The sequence below is a fragment of the Chinchilla lanigera genome, unplaced genomic scaffold (assembly GCF_000276665.1).
Source record: "Chinchilla lanigera isolate Chin_1 unplaced genomic scaffold, ChiLan1.0 scaffold00041, whole genome shotgun sequence".
NCBI classification, from domain to species: domain Eukaryota; kingdom Metazoa; phylum Chordata; class Mammalia; order Rodentia; family Chinchillidae; genus Chinchilla; species Chinchilla lanigera.
In genome coordinates this window covers 14760051-14771322 of record NW_004955442.1, presented here as the reverse complement: position 1 = coordinate 14771322, position 11272 = coordinate 14760051, and the positions used below count along the sequence as shown (strand labels likewise).

Sequence of the window (11272 nt, the reverse complement as noted above, 5' to 3'; positions counted from 1 at the left end):
GGTTATACTTTGGGGGGATGGAGGACTGGGTTTTTAAAAAACGCAAATTAGGCTGCTAGCGAAGCTCAGTAGAGGTGGAGCAACAGTCATCATGGTTGTTTTTTTTCTTTTTTGCCTTTTTGAGGCTATCTCGCTATGCAGTTCAGGCTGGCCTTGAGCGCACGTTGTAGCCCAGGCTGGTCTCGAATTCTTAACGATCCTCCTGCCTCAGCCTCCCTAGTGCTGGGATTACAGGTGTGTGCCACCACGCCCGGCCTACCCTATGTAAAGGCTAGCTTTGAACTCGAGGCGATCCTCTTGCCTCAGCCCCCTGAGTGCTGGGGTTACAGGTGTGCACCACCATGCACAGCTGTCATGAAGTTTATAAAGTGAACTTTTACACAGTGTTGTTGCTTCAGTGCAAGGTGTGCATTTGATGGTGTTGGTAAAGAAGAAAAGAGCACACTTTCTTCATGGCCTTGGCACTTCCAGATGATGGAAATTTGACTTCTGCAGTTTGCTTCTCATCAGGTGGCATTTTTAAATGTAAAAACAGGAATCTAGCAAGCAGAAAAGAATTACAGAGTAGAGGCTAGATTTCCACATTAAGGAAATAAGAGGACCAAAGCTATGTCTTTTTCACCATATGTCATATTTTTTTCAGTAATGTTGAAAATAGTCCCAGTATTCTGTTTTCACCTGAGGCCTGATAGTGCATGATTGAAGTGGGTTTGTATCTGGACATTTTTATTTTGTTTGTTTGTTTGTTTGTTATTTCTCCGGTACCGGGAATCGAACTCACAACCTTGTGCTTGCCAGGCAGGCGCTGTGCCACTGAGCTAAATCCCCAGCCCTTTGTATCTGGACTTTAAGTTGGCATACATGAACTGTTTGAGAAGGCCCTTGTCCCAGTTTTCACTTGAGTCTTTATACTTGTAACAGCCAACAGAGAGAGCAGTAAAAAATGGGAAGGTGGAAAATGGCCTACCCTAGGGTACCATTAACGAGCCAGAGGATATAAATCTTATTTATCAAGCCCTTACTTGAAGGCAGATACTTTGCTATATAATTCATTCATATTGTGATGTAGATAAGGCTCCCATTTTACAGGTGGAGAAACTGAGATGAAAGAGGTTAAGTAAGAGTGCAATCTGGCAAAGACCCTGCTATCACCCTGTCCCTTAGGTGAGGAGCCCTCAGGAGAGGGTCTGCCAGGCACCTCGGTGTAGCACTTGGGATAAGGAAGTCTTTGGTGCCACTGCCCGGAGTGTCTTTGCAGGAGTTGAGCCTGAGTGTCTTGACCATGCTGGAACAGGAGAAATACCTTGATATGGAAGGATAGCACACATATTTTTTTGGCAGATGACTGCACTCTGTGACCCCTGGGGCCTCTTTTAGCCATGTGGTGTCAGAAAGCAGCTGTTTGGAAAGCTCTGGTTTGTTCTCATTGAGAGCTGATGCTCTGCTGGGGTGAGGCTTGGAACTGTCCCTTTGGAAAAAAGAAACGTGCAGTGGTATTGTTAAAGGGAGAATTGGATTGGGCAGAGCAGCTTCCTGCTTTATTATGCTCAATCATTTGCAAGGGTGCTGCATCCTTGGGGGAAGATGATGAGGAGACAGACAGCATTGGAAGAAATGGCCTGTAGTTGTCACACTCTTTGGTAGTCCCCTCCCCCTCCCATGTGGCCCATCTGGCATGGTGCATGATGCATTTTTGCATCCAGTGATGGCCTGATAGCATTTACTAAACTGGCAAGGTGAGCCGGGGATATGGCTCAGTGGCACAAGTGCCTGCCTGGCAAGCACAAGGTCCTGAGTTTGATTCTCAGTACAAAAAAAAAAAAAAAAAAAAACAACTCCCTAAACTGGCAAGGTGAGGTCTTCATGCTAATAAGAGATGGAAATGAGGGCCTGTCCCTCATCCCTCCCCCAGTATTCATAATTGAATCCAGGGCCTATGCACTGAGCTACATCCCCAGTCCTTTTCCTTTTTTCCTTTTTTTTTTTGAGAAAGGTTCTCACTCTGTAATTCAAGCTGGCTTCAAAGTCATGGCAGTCCTCCTGTCTCAGCCTCCTGAGTGCTGGAATTATAGGCCTGTGCCACCACACCTAGTTGTTCTGCTGTTTTAACATGCATTTATGTACCAGGAATCAAGCTCATGACCTCGTGCTTGTCAGGCAGGTACTGTGCTGCTTGAGCTGTATCCCTGGCTTAACATGCATTTTACTAGGAAGGATCACAGAAGCAGTTTGCAGAGATGTGGGGCCTGAAAGAGATGTGGGCAGCTCCTTGAGTCAGATTCCAGCCTTTAGACTGCCTTCAGCAAGGTTTCAGAGAAGAAGAATAGGTGGGTCCTGGACATGTGTATTCCCCTTTTCAGTGTATGTCCTCATTCTCAGTCACCTGAGCCTGGGGTAGGGTGCTCTGGGGCACCTGATTAACTCTGGTGATTAGTGTGGAAACACTACAGAAATGAGGGGCGAGGGCAGCCACTCCCCTCTGAGATGATGTATTTGGAGAGAGTGGCCTCAACCTGCACTTTCATCTTCCCAAGGACAGACACCTTCTGTGGAATTGTCTTGGACCAAATCCCGTGGGTTTTTTTTAGCTCTGTGAGGAGAGCAAATCACTGCTGAGGAATACTGGGTGCAGAAATGACTCTCAGCAGGTGCAACACCATGGCGCGTGGGTGTGCTCCAGGTCTGCCCTTGGGATGACAGGTGGTAATGGGATGCACAGCACAGTTGTTTTGAAGGCATATTCAGGGGGCAGTGCATAGGGGAGGAAGCGCTGCTGTGGAAATTGTAAGTTTTGGACATGCACTTCTTAGGTCTTCCCAGTCAGGCATTGTCCCGTGACTGGATCACACTCTTGTTCAGTGTCACATCAGGTCCTTTTAAAATATTTAAATGTTGCAGATAGGTCAAGCATTCATTCTATAGCTGCTAGATCACAGGCAGGGTGCATTTCCTCAGAGTCATGGGGAATGTGTTCTCTCTGAGAAGAGAAGGGCCTGTTTGGGATTTTGTTTGATTGATTCATTGTCTTTTTCTTTTTTTGGTGCCAGGACTTAGCTCAGGACCTTGTGCTTGCCAGGCAGGCACTGTGCTGCTGAGCTATATCCCCAATGAACCCAAAGTCTTTGTACTGAACTACATTTCCAGCCTATTCTACTGTATTTTATTTTTTATTTTTTTGGCTTTTTGAGGCAGTGTCTTGCTATGTAGTTCAGGCTGGCCTTGAACTCACTGCATAGCCCAGGCTGGTTTCAAACTTGTGATGATTCTCTTGCCTCAACCTCCGGAGTGCTGCAGTTACAGTTGTGTGCCACCACACCCAGCTTCTATTTTTTATTACATGTTTTTGCTGTGTAGTAATTATATTCAGTTTGGGGTTTGGTACATTTGGTACATATATATCTATCTTGATCATTTTTAATTTTTCTGTGCTACTCTGCCTCACCCTTCCTAACTTAAAAAAAAATTTTGAGATGAGACTCTCTTTAAGCCCCTGAGTTGCCCAGGCTGGGCTGGAATTTGTGATCTTCCTATCTCAGCCTCCTAGAGTGTTGAGATTACGAGTGTGTACCCACCATGCGCCTCTCCTGTTTGTGGTTTTTGATGGCTGTTGTAGTCTGCTTTGGTACCTGACCTTGGTTGCATTTATATAGTTGCACAGTCTGTTTCCATTGTAGCCCAGAAAGTTTTCCTCATGCTTGAATTTTTATTGCAAGAAATTCCAAGTTGTTTTGAATGTGTTGAAAGAGATACTCAGTTCCTTATAAAAGATTGACTCTTCTGGGCTTCAAATCCCTTATCAGAGCACCCGAGTCAGGGTTATGTTTCAGTAGTTGGATTACACAGAGGCCCACAAAAGGTAGATTGCTACTACTGCAGATTCTATGTATGAAGAATGGTCAAGGATGAATTTCACAGCCACTTCTGAATGTGAGCACGTGGTTTCCACCTGGGGTTTTGCTGAGGGACCTGATGAAGGTGAGTTTATGGTTCTTGGATTGCATGGTGACTTCATTCCAAAAACTGGATGGATGCCCTCTGTGCCAGCTTCCATGGTGAGACCAGCACAGTCTATGTTTCAAATCAGTTTGCAGCCTGCTGGGAATCAAAATAAAGTATGTAAAGACACAGTTTCAGTGTCTGGATGCCAAGAACTTTGGTTCTGGAGGTTTGTGTTTTTTGCACGCCTGCAGCAGATCTCCCCACCTCAGAGAGGGTTAGTGAATGTCTCAGCAGCTCTTTGGTCATAATTCACCCAGCTAAAGATATGGCTTTTACACTGAATTCATTGTTAAAATCTCTATTATTTTATTTATTTTTCTTTTTCTTTGGTACGGGGACTTGAACTCAGGACCTTGTGCTTGCCAGGCAGGCACTGTGCCACTGAGCTGTATCCCCAGCCCCTATTTTATTTATTTTTGAGACAGGGTCTCACTGTGTAATTCAGGCTGCCCTTGAACTCACAGGATTCTCCTGCCTCAATCTCCTGAGGCTGGGATTGCAGGCATGTGCCACCGTACCTGGCTCATTGTTAAATCTTGTTCTTTAGCTTGTTCTTTTTTTGTTGTTGGTGTTCAATTTTGTTTTGTTTTGTTTTTGAGACAGGGTCTTATTGTGTAGTCCATGCTGGCCGTGAATTCACTATGCACCCCAGGCTGGCTTCAAATTCACAGTACTTCTCCTGCCTGAGTCTCCCTAGTGCTGGGATTACAGGTGTGTGCCCCCACTCCCAGCTCAGCCTGTTCTGTTTTGTAACCAACTTTATTGCAGTAGGAAGGAGTTGTATCTCCAAGTGTTAGCTGTGTTTTGGATGCTGTTAGAAAAGAATGGCAAGCCGAATGTGACAGCCCTAGGTTTAATCCCCAGTACAGGGCCCCCTGCCTGATGGTATAGCTCAGCGGCACAGTGCCTGCCTGGCAAACACAAGGTCCTGAGTTCAATTCCTGGTACCCGCCCGCCCCCCCCAAAAAAAGAACAGTAAGATTTACAGGGAAACCTTGAATTTCCCTGAAATTTTTACCAAGTACTTTGACCTGAGTGGAAACTTGTGAGAAAAAGACTGAGGCAGGAGGAGCACTGTGAATTAGAGCCAACTTTTCAGTTCTCCTTCTGTGTTTGTGGAAGCCTGGGGTTGAGGGCCAGGGCCTGCAATGGCCATTGTACCTTCTGAACCTTATCTGGAGCCTGAGTCTTAGATGTGGTGCCTGTGTATTCCTCGCTGGACCCAAGGGATTCTTTTTGGCTTGTGGGCTTGGTTGTGGTGAAGCCAGAGCTGCTGTCCCTCAGAGGAGGGATGATATTGTGGCCTTATCCTTCCATTCTGGCCCTTGGCCTTCCATTTTTCGTGGGATGGGATGGAGTGGGGGCTGTGCTGAGGATTGAACCTAGGGCTGTCATACTGAGCTACGTCCTCATAACGCATGTCTTTCTTTTTATATTTTGAGATAGGGTCTTGTTAAGTTTTCCAGGCTGGGTTTGAATTTGTGACCACCCTGCCTTAGCCTCTCAGAGTGCTAGGATTACAGGCATCACCATGCCTGGCTGCACATCTTTTTTGAGACAGGGTTACTACATAGTAATAATGTAGTTTAGGCTGGTCTTGAACTCACAGTGATCCTTCTGCCTCAGCTCCCAAGTGTTGGGATTATAGGTGTGCACCACCATACCTGGCTTCTGGTTGCTTTTCTTGCTTCCTCCTGGTGAGGGACCACTCCACAGACTTGCTAGCTGGGTCTCCAGGTGTCAGTACTCCTGTCCCACCTATTGCCTTCCTGGCTGTCACTTTGTTTCTGTCTGAGAGGTCCTTCCTCAGAATCTGCTATAGCCTCCTTTCTGGCCTGCATCCCTAGGAGTGTGTCCAGGATATTTGCAGCTGCCCTGATCTCAGTTGTTCTCATCTTCCCCAGGCTCTTCCTCTTTGCCTGAAGAAATTGCCCTCTGTGGAAACGCCCTGTGGTTGTATAGCGTTCTCTGACCAGTCTGATCTGGGGTGTCTGCCCCTTCCCCAGGTCTGCACTAGATTTGGTTCTCTGTACTTGTGGCTGTGGCTTTTGGAGCCCAGAATCTCTAGGTTGTATTTGTTGATTCTTTTCTCGATTTCTTCTCATAGTTCTCATATCTGGATATTCTGTGATTTATTGGCCACTTTCTTATCTCAATGTTTTTACTTTTTTTTTGGAGACAGTCTCACTACATGTAGTTCAGGCTGGCCTCAAACTTTTAATCTTCCTGAAATGTCTGAATCCTGCGAGTTCTGACTTTCCCTGGGTCAGAGCTATAAATGTTTAAGAGGTGGAGAGTCTTAGCACAGATTGTTTGTTGCTAATTTAATGCCAAATATGAAGGATTCTACTGATGATAAGATCTGATGGTTAGGGCCAGGTATATAGGTCAGTGGCACAGCGCCTTCCTGGCAAGTGCAAGGTCCTGAGTTCGATTCCTGGTACCAAAAAAAGAAAAAAAAAAAATCAGGTGGTTAGATACTCCAGCCCACTTGGGAGACTGAAGTAGGAAGATTTCAAGTTGAGCCCAGTCTGGACAAGTAAGCAACTTTGTGAGTCGCTGTTTCAAAATTTAAAAAATGGCTGTGGATGTAGCCCTGTGTGAAGGCCCTGGGTTCAGTCCCAATACTGAAAACAAAGCAAAGCAAAGCAAAACAAAACAAGCAAAGCAAAACAAACAGCTGGGCGTAGTGGTGCACACCTATAATCCCAGCACTTGGGAGGCTGAGGCAGGAGGATCGTTATGAGTTCGAGACCAGCCTGGGCTACAAAGTGAGCTCAAGGCCAGCCTGAACTGCATAGCGAGACCCTGTCTCAAAAAGACAAAAAAAGAAAAAAGCAAAGCAAAGCAAAGCGAGCAAACCAAATCAAACAACAAAACAAAACAAAAACTAGCCTAGGGCTAGAGTTGTAGTTTATTGTTGAGAGTTCTTGTCTAGCATGCCTGATGCCCTGGGTTTAATCCTAGTGTTCGCATGCTCTCATGCCGCACGCGCGCGCGCGCACACACACACACACACACACACACAGGAAGGGGCACTAGGATTGTAGCTCAGGATCAAAGCATTTGCAGAAAGCCCTGGTTTCAGTACACACACACACACACACACACACACACACACACAGAGGAAGGGGCACTAGAATTGTAGCTCAGGATCAGAGCACTTGCTGAAAGCCCTGGTTTCAATCCCCAGTACTTAAAAGAGAGGGAAAAAAAAAGGTGAAGATGGTAAATTTTTTGTTCTATATATTTTGCCACAATAAAGAAGAACTACTTTGCCAGATTTATAAGTGAGAATGCAGTGCCTGGGGTTGGAGGACTGGTTGGGTCTAGTTATGTAAACTCCTACTTTTTGCCTAGGAGGGATGGGGGATAAGTTCTCAGTGTTATTCAGAGGCAGATTATTTGAGTCACCTGTTCAGTTTCTGGGAATTTAAACTGAGGAAGTAATTGAGCTATGTGCAGAGATTTTGCTACTAGAATATCACAGCTTTGAAACAGGTGGGAATTGGAAATATTTTGAATTCCCCTTAGCCTGATATAGGGTAAGAACATTTTGAGTCTAAGTGTATTTTCCTGAGAGGTGGTTACAGGGTGTTTCGAGTTGAAAAGACCTGGTTAGGGAGCAGTATGCCCAGCAGAACTTTGCTAAAGCCGGGAAAGAAGCCTGAGAGAAGGGAGGGTTCTACAGAAACAAGGAGTGATTAGCTGGGGTGGCAGGGTTCTGCTAGCAATGGGAAGTGTGAATCAGGCGGGCCTGCCCTACCCTCCTGGAGCTTACTCAGACTAAGGGGATCCTTTCTGTCTCTATTTTTTATTTTAAAAATTTGCAGAGTGGAGTCAAAATAGCACAACAAATACCTATGCTCCCTACTTCTCTGCCTCTATTATTGTCCCCTCCTCTCCCCACCCCTCCCCTCTTTCGCTCCCGTCCTCTCCCCTCCCCACCTCACCTCTCCTCTTCCTTTGTGGTTCTGGGGATTGAACCCAAGGCCATCACACTCAGCTATATTCCCTAGCTATTTATTTATTTATTTATTTATTATTATTTTGGCTTTTTTTTTTTGAGACAGGGTCTCGCTATGCAGTTCAGGCTGGACTTGAGCTCACTTTGTAGCCCAGGCTGGTCTTGAACTCACAACGATCCTCCTGAGTGCTGGGATTCCACATGTGTGCCACTATGCCCAGCTATAATTTTTATTTTGAGAGTCTTGCTAAGTCACTAAGTTGCATAGGCTGGGCTCAAACTTGTGATCCTCCTGCTTCGACCTCCTAGAGTGCTGGGATTATGGGTGTGCACTACCATACCTGGCCTTTTTTTTTTTTTTTTTTTTGAAATGGGGTCAGGCCAAGTTCCTGAGATTGGACTCAAACTTGTAATTTTACTGCCTCAGCCTACCAGAGTATTGGGGTTGCAGGTATGTGCTATTACACCCTGCCTCTTGTTGAGCCATTTGGAAGTAAGTTGCTGCTTGATGTGATGGCACACATGTAATCCCAGTGCTCTGGTAGGGTGTTGGAGGAGGGTTAAAAGTTTGAGCCCAGCCTGGGCAACTCAGTGACTTAGCAAATACCTGTCTTCAAATTTTAAAAAATAAAAAAGGGCTGGAGATGTTGCCCATTGTGAAAGCCCTTGGTTCAATCCCTAGTACCCCTCCCCAAACAAAAAAAACTTTCAGAACTAAAGCAAACAGACAAATAAGAATTACTAATGGTGTTTGTTTCTATAATTTTACAGTACTTGGGGATTGAACCTAGTTCCTGGAGCTTGCAGGCACTCTACTACTGATTCACACTTCCAGTGTTTCGGCCTCCTGAGTAGCCACAAAGCTGGGGATAGTATCCAGGGCTTTGTGCATGCTAGGCAAGTACTTCCCCCCTGCACCACATCCCCAGCCCTTTTTAACATTTTAAATTAGTATTGATGTTCGCTATAAGTATTGAACCAATGTTAGTACATAATAAACCCAAATCTACAATTTATTCAAAATCCCCTAGTTTTAATAATATCCTATTGTAGGAAACCATCCAGGACACATTGCATTTAGTCATGTGCCTTCTTAGGCCCTCTTGCTATGATGATTTTTCAGAAACTCATTGTTTTTTTGATGGTCTTGATTATTTTTTGTTTGTTTGTTTGTTTGTTTTCCAGTACTGGGAGTTGAACTCACGACCTCGCGCTTGCCAGGCAGGCACTGTGCCGCTGAGCTAAATCCCCAGCCCCTAGTCTTGACTATTTTGAAGGGTACCTGTCAGGATCTGGAGGATGCCCTCTATCCAGATTGTTTGATGTTTTCCTTATGCTTAGACTGGGTCTTTGGGGATTTGGGAGGAAGAACAGGGAAGTAAAATTTCATTTTCATCGTATTGCATCAGAGGGCCATTCTGTCAAAGTGGTATATCATTGTTGATGTTGACTTTGATCACCAGGCTGAGGCAGCATTTGCCAGATTTTTCCACTGTGAAGTAACTCCCTCTCCCTACCTGTTCATAGTGTATTCTGTATAGCCCACACCTACTGAGTAGGGAGTTATACTCTTCATTTATATTTTGTCAAACTACACTTTTATAGTGTGAACATGTTTACTAATCACAAATAACTTAGTACAAAGATGCTGTGGTGCTTTGGGTTCTGGTGAGGGTTTTAGGGCATTGCTGAAGATGATAAGTGAAGAAAAGAATGTCAAGTAGGTATTCCTAGCTTGGCTTTGAAACTTTGGCTTTGAAAAGTGAGATGACTAGGTATTGTTTGTATAGCTGACAGAACATTTAGTTTTATTGAAATTTAAAATTAAAAGAAAAGCCAGGAGTGGTATATCCCTGTAATCCCATCATTTGATAGGCTAGGGTAGGTGGATCAAGAGTTTGATACAGAGCCAGGTATGGTAGTGCATGCCTGTAATCACAGCATTTTGGAGGCTGAGGCAAGAGGATTGCTGAGTTTGAGGCCAGCTTAGGCTACATAGTGAGTTTGAGGTCATCCTGAATTATATAGCTAGACCCTGTCTGTCTAAAAAAAACAAACCAACTAAAACAACAACAACAAAGAATTTGATACATAGGGAACCTCTGTCTTACAGAACCTACCTAGTGTTGAACTCACTGTGTAGCCCAGGCTAGCCTCAAACTCATGGGAATCCTCCTGCCCTAGCCTCCCCAGTGCTGGGTGTCTTAGTCACTTTCCAATTGCTGGATAAAATATCCAATAGCCACAACTTAAAGGAAAGGTTTATTTTGACTCATGGTTTTCAGTTCATGATCTGCTACCTCCAAGGCAGAAGCAGGAGGCTGAAGGGCCTGGCAGAGGAAAAGATGCTCTACCATGGCAGCCAGGAAGCAGAAAGAAAAGGGACAAGAAGGAAGAGGAGGAGGAGGAGACAAGAATACATTTTTCCAGGTCACGCTCCTAGTGACCTACTTCCAGCTAGGCCCCATCTCTGTAATATCACTACTGAACTCATCAATGGATGAGCCAGAAGCCCCACCTCTGACCATATGAGACTGTGGGGAAACATTCTACATCTAAACAGTGACGCTGGGATTAAACTAATCTCGATGTCAGGATGATACCTTGCATCTATCTTTGCCACAAAGAGGGGATTAATGCTCAGCTCCCTGACTGGTTTGGAGAAGGTCAGTGCTGCGCTGGTTGCTCCAGCTTGACTTCTGGGATTCAAATGTCATCACACATACATACATTTCCCTTGATATGGCTCTTGCCTCAGATGTGTCCACACAGAGTCTTTGTAGCTTTCCTTGAGGAAGTGAAGAGTGACCCAGTGAGCTAGGCATGGCAGCACACACCTGTAATCCCAGTGGTCTGGGAGTGAAGTTTGAGCCCAGCCTGGGGAATTTAGCGGCTTAAAAAGACCCTGTCTCAAAATTTTAAACAGGGCCAAGGATGTGACTCAGTGCAGAGACTTTAGTTTCAGTCTTCAGTAGTGCTGAGATTTGTTTCTTTGTATATTAAAGTTCTTCCTGGTGTCTTGGTCCTTTTCCCCTCACCTTCCCCATCACCCTCCCTATCCCTCTCATTCTCCTTCTCATCGTCCCTCCTTTCTCCTCCTCTTTTTCCTCTTCCTCTTCCTCTTCCTCTTCCTGTCTTCCTCCTCTACTCCCCATTCCTATAGATTGAGCCCAGGGGCATTCTACCACTGTGCTGCTCTTTTTAGATTTATGTATGTATGTATATATGTATGTGTGTATTTTTTTTGAGACAGGGTTTTGCTATGTAGTTCAGGCTGGCCTTGAACTCACCGTGTAGCCCATGCTG

At 45.1% G+C, this 11272-nt stretch overlaps 1 protein-coding gene across 4 annotated transcripts in view; it reads left to right on the top strand.

The window, feature by feature from the left end:
- Positions 1-11272, top strand: part of Pdpk1 (3-phosphoinositide dependent protein kinase 1) — an 87782-nt gene that overhangs the window by 1548 nt on the left and 74962 nt on the right. For 2 of the 4 annotated variants that reach the window (XM_013517783.1, XM_013517782.1), the window contains exon 2: positions 8738-8863. The exons of the other annotated variants lie outside the window; for them this stretch is intronic. The gene's annotated coding sequence lies outside the window, so the exon portion shown is untranslated. The remainder of the gene's footprint in view (positions 1-8737; positions 8864-11272) is intronic. 4 annotated transcript variants of the gene reach the window in all.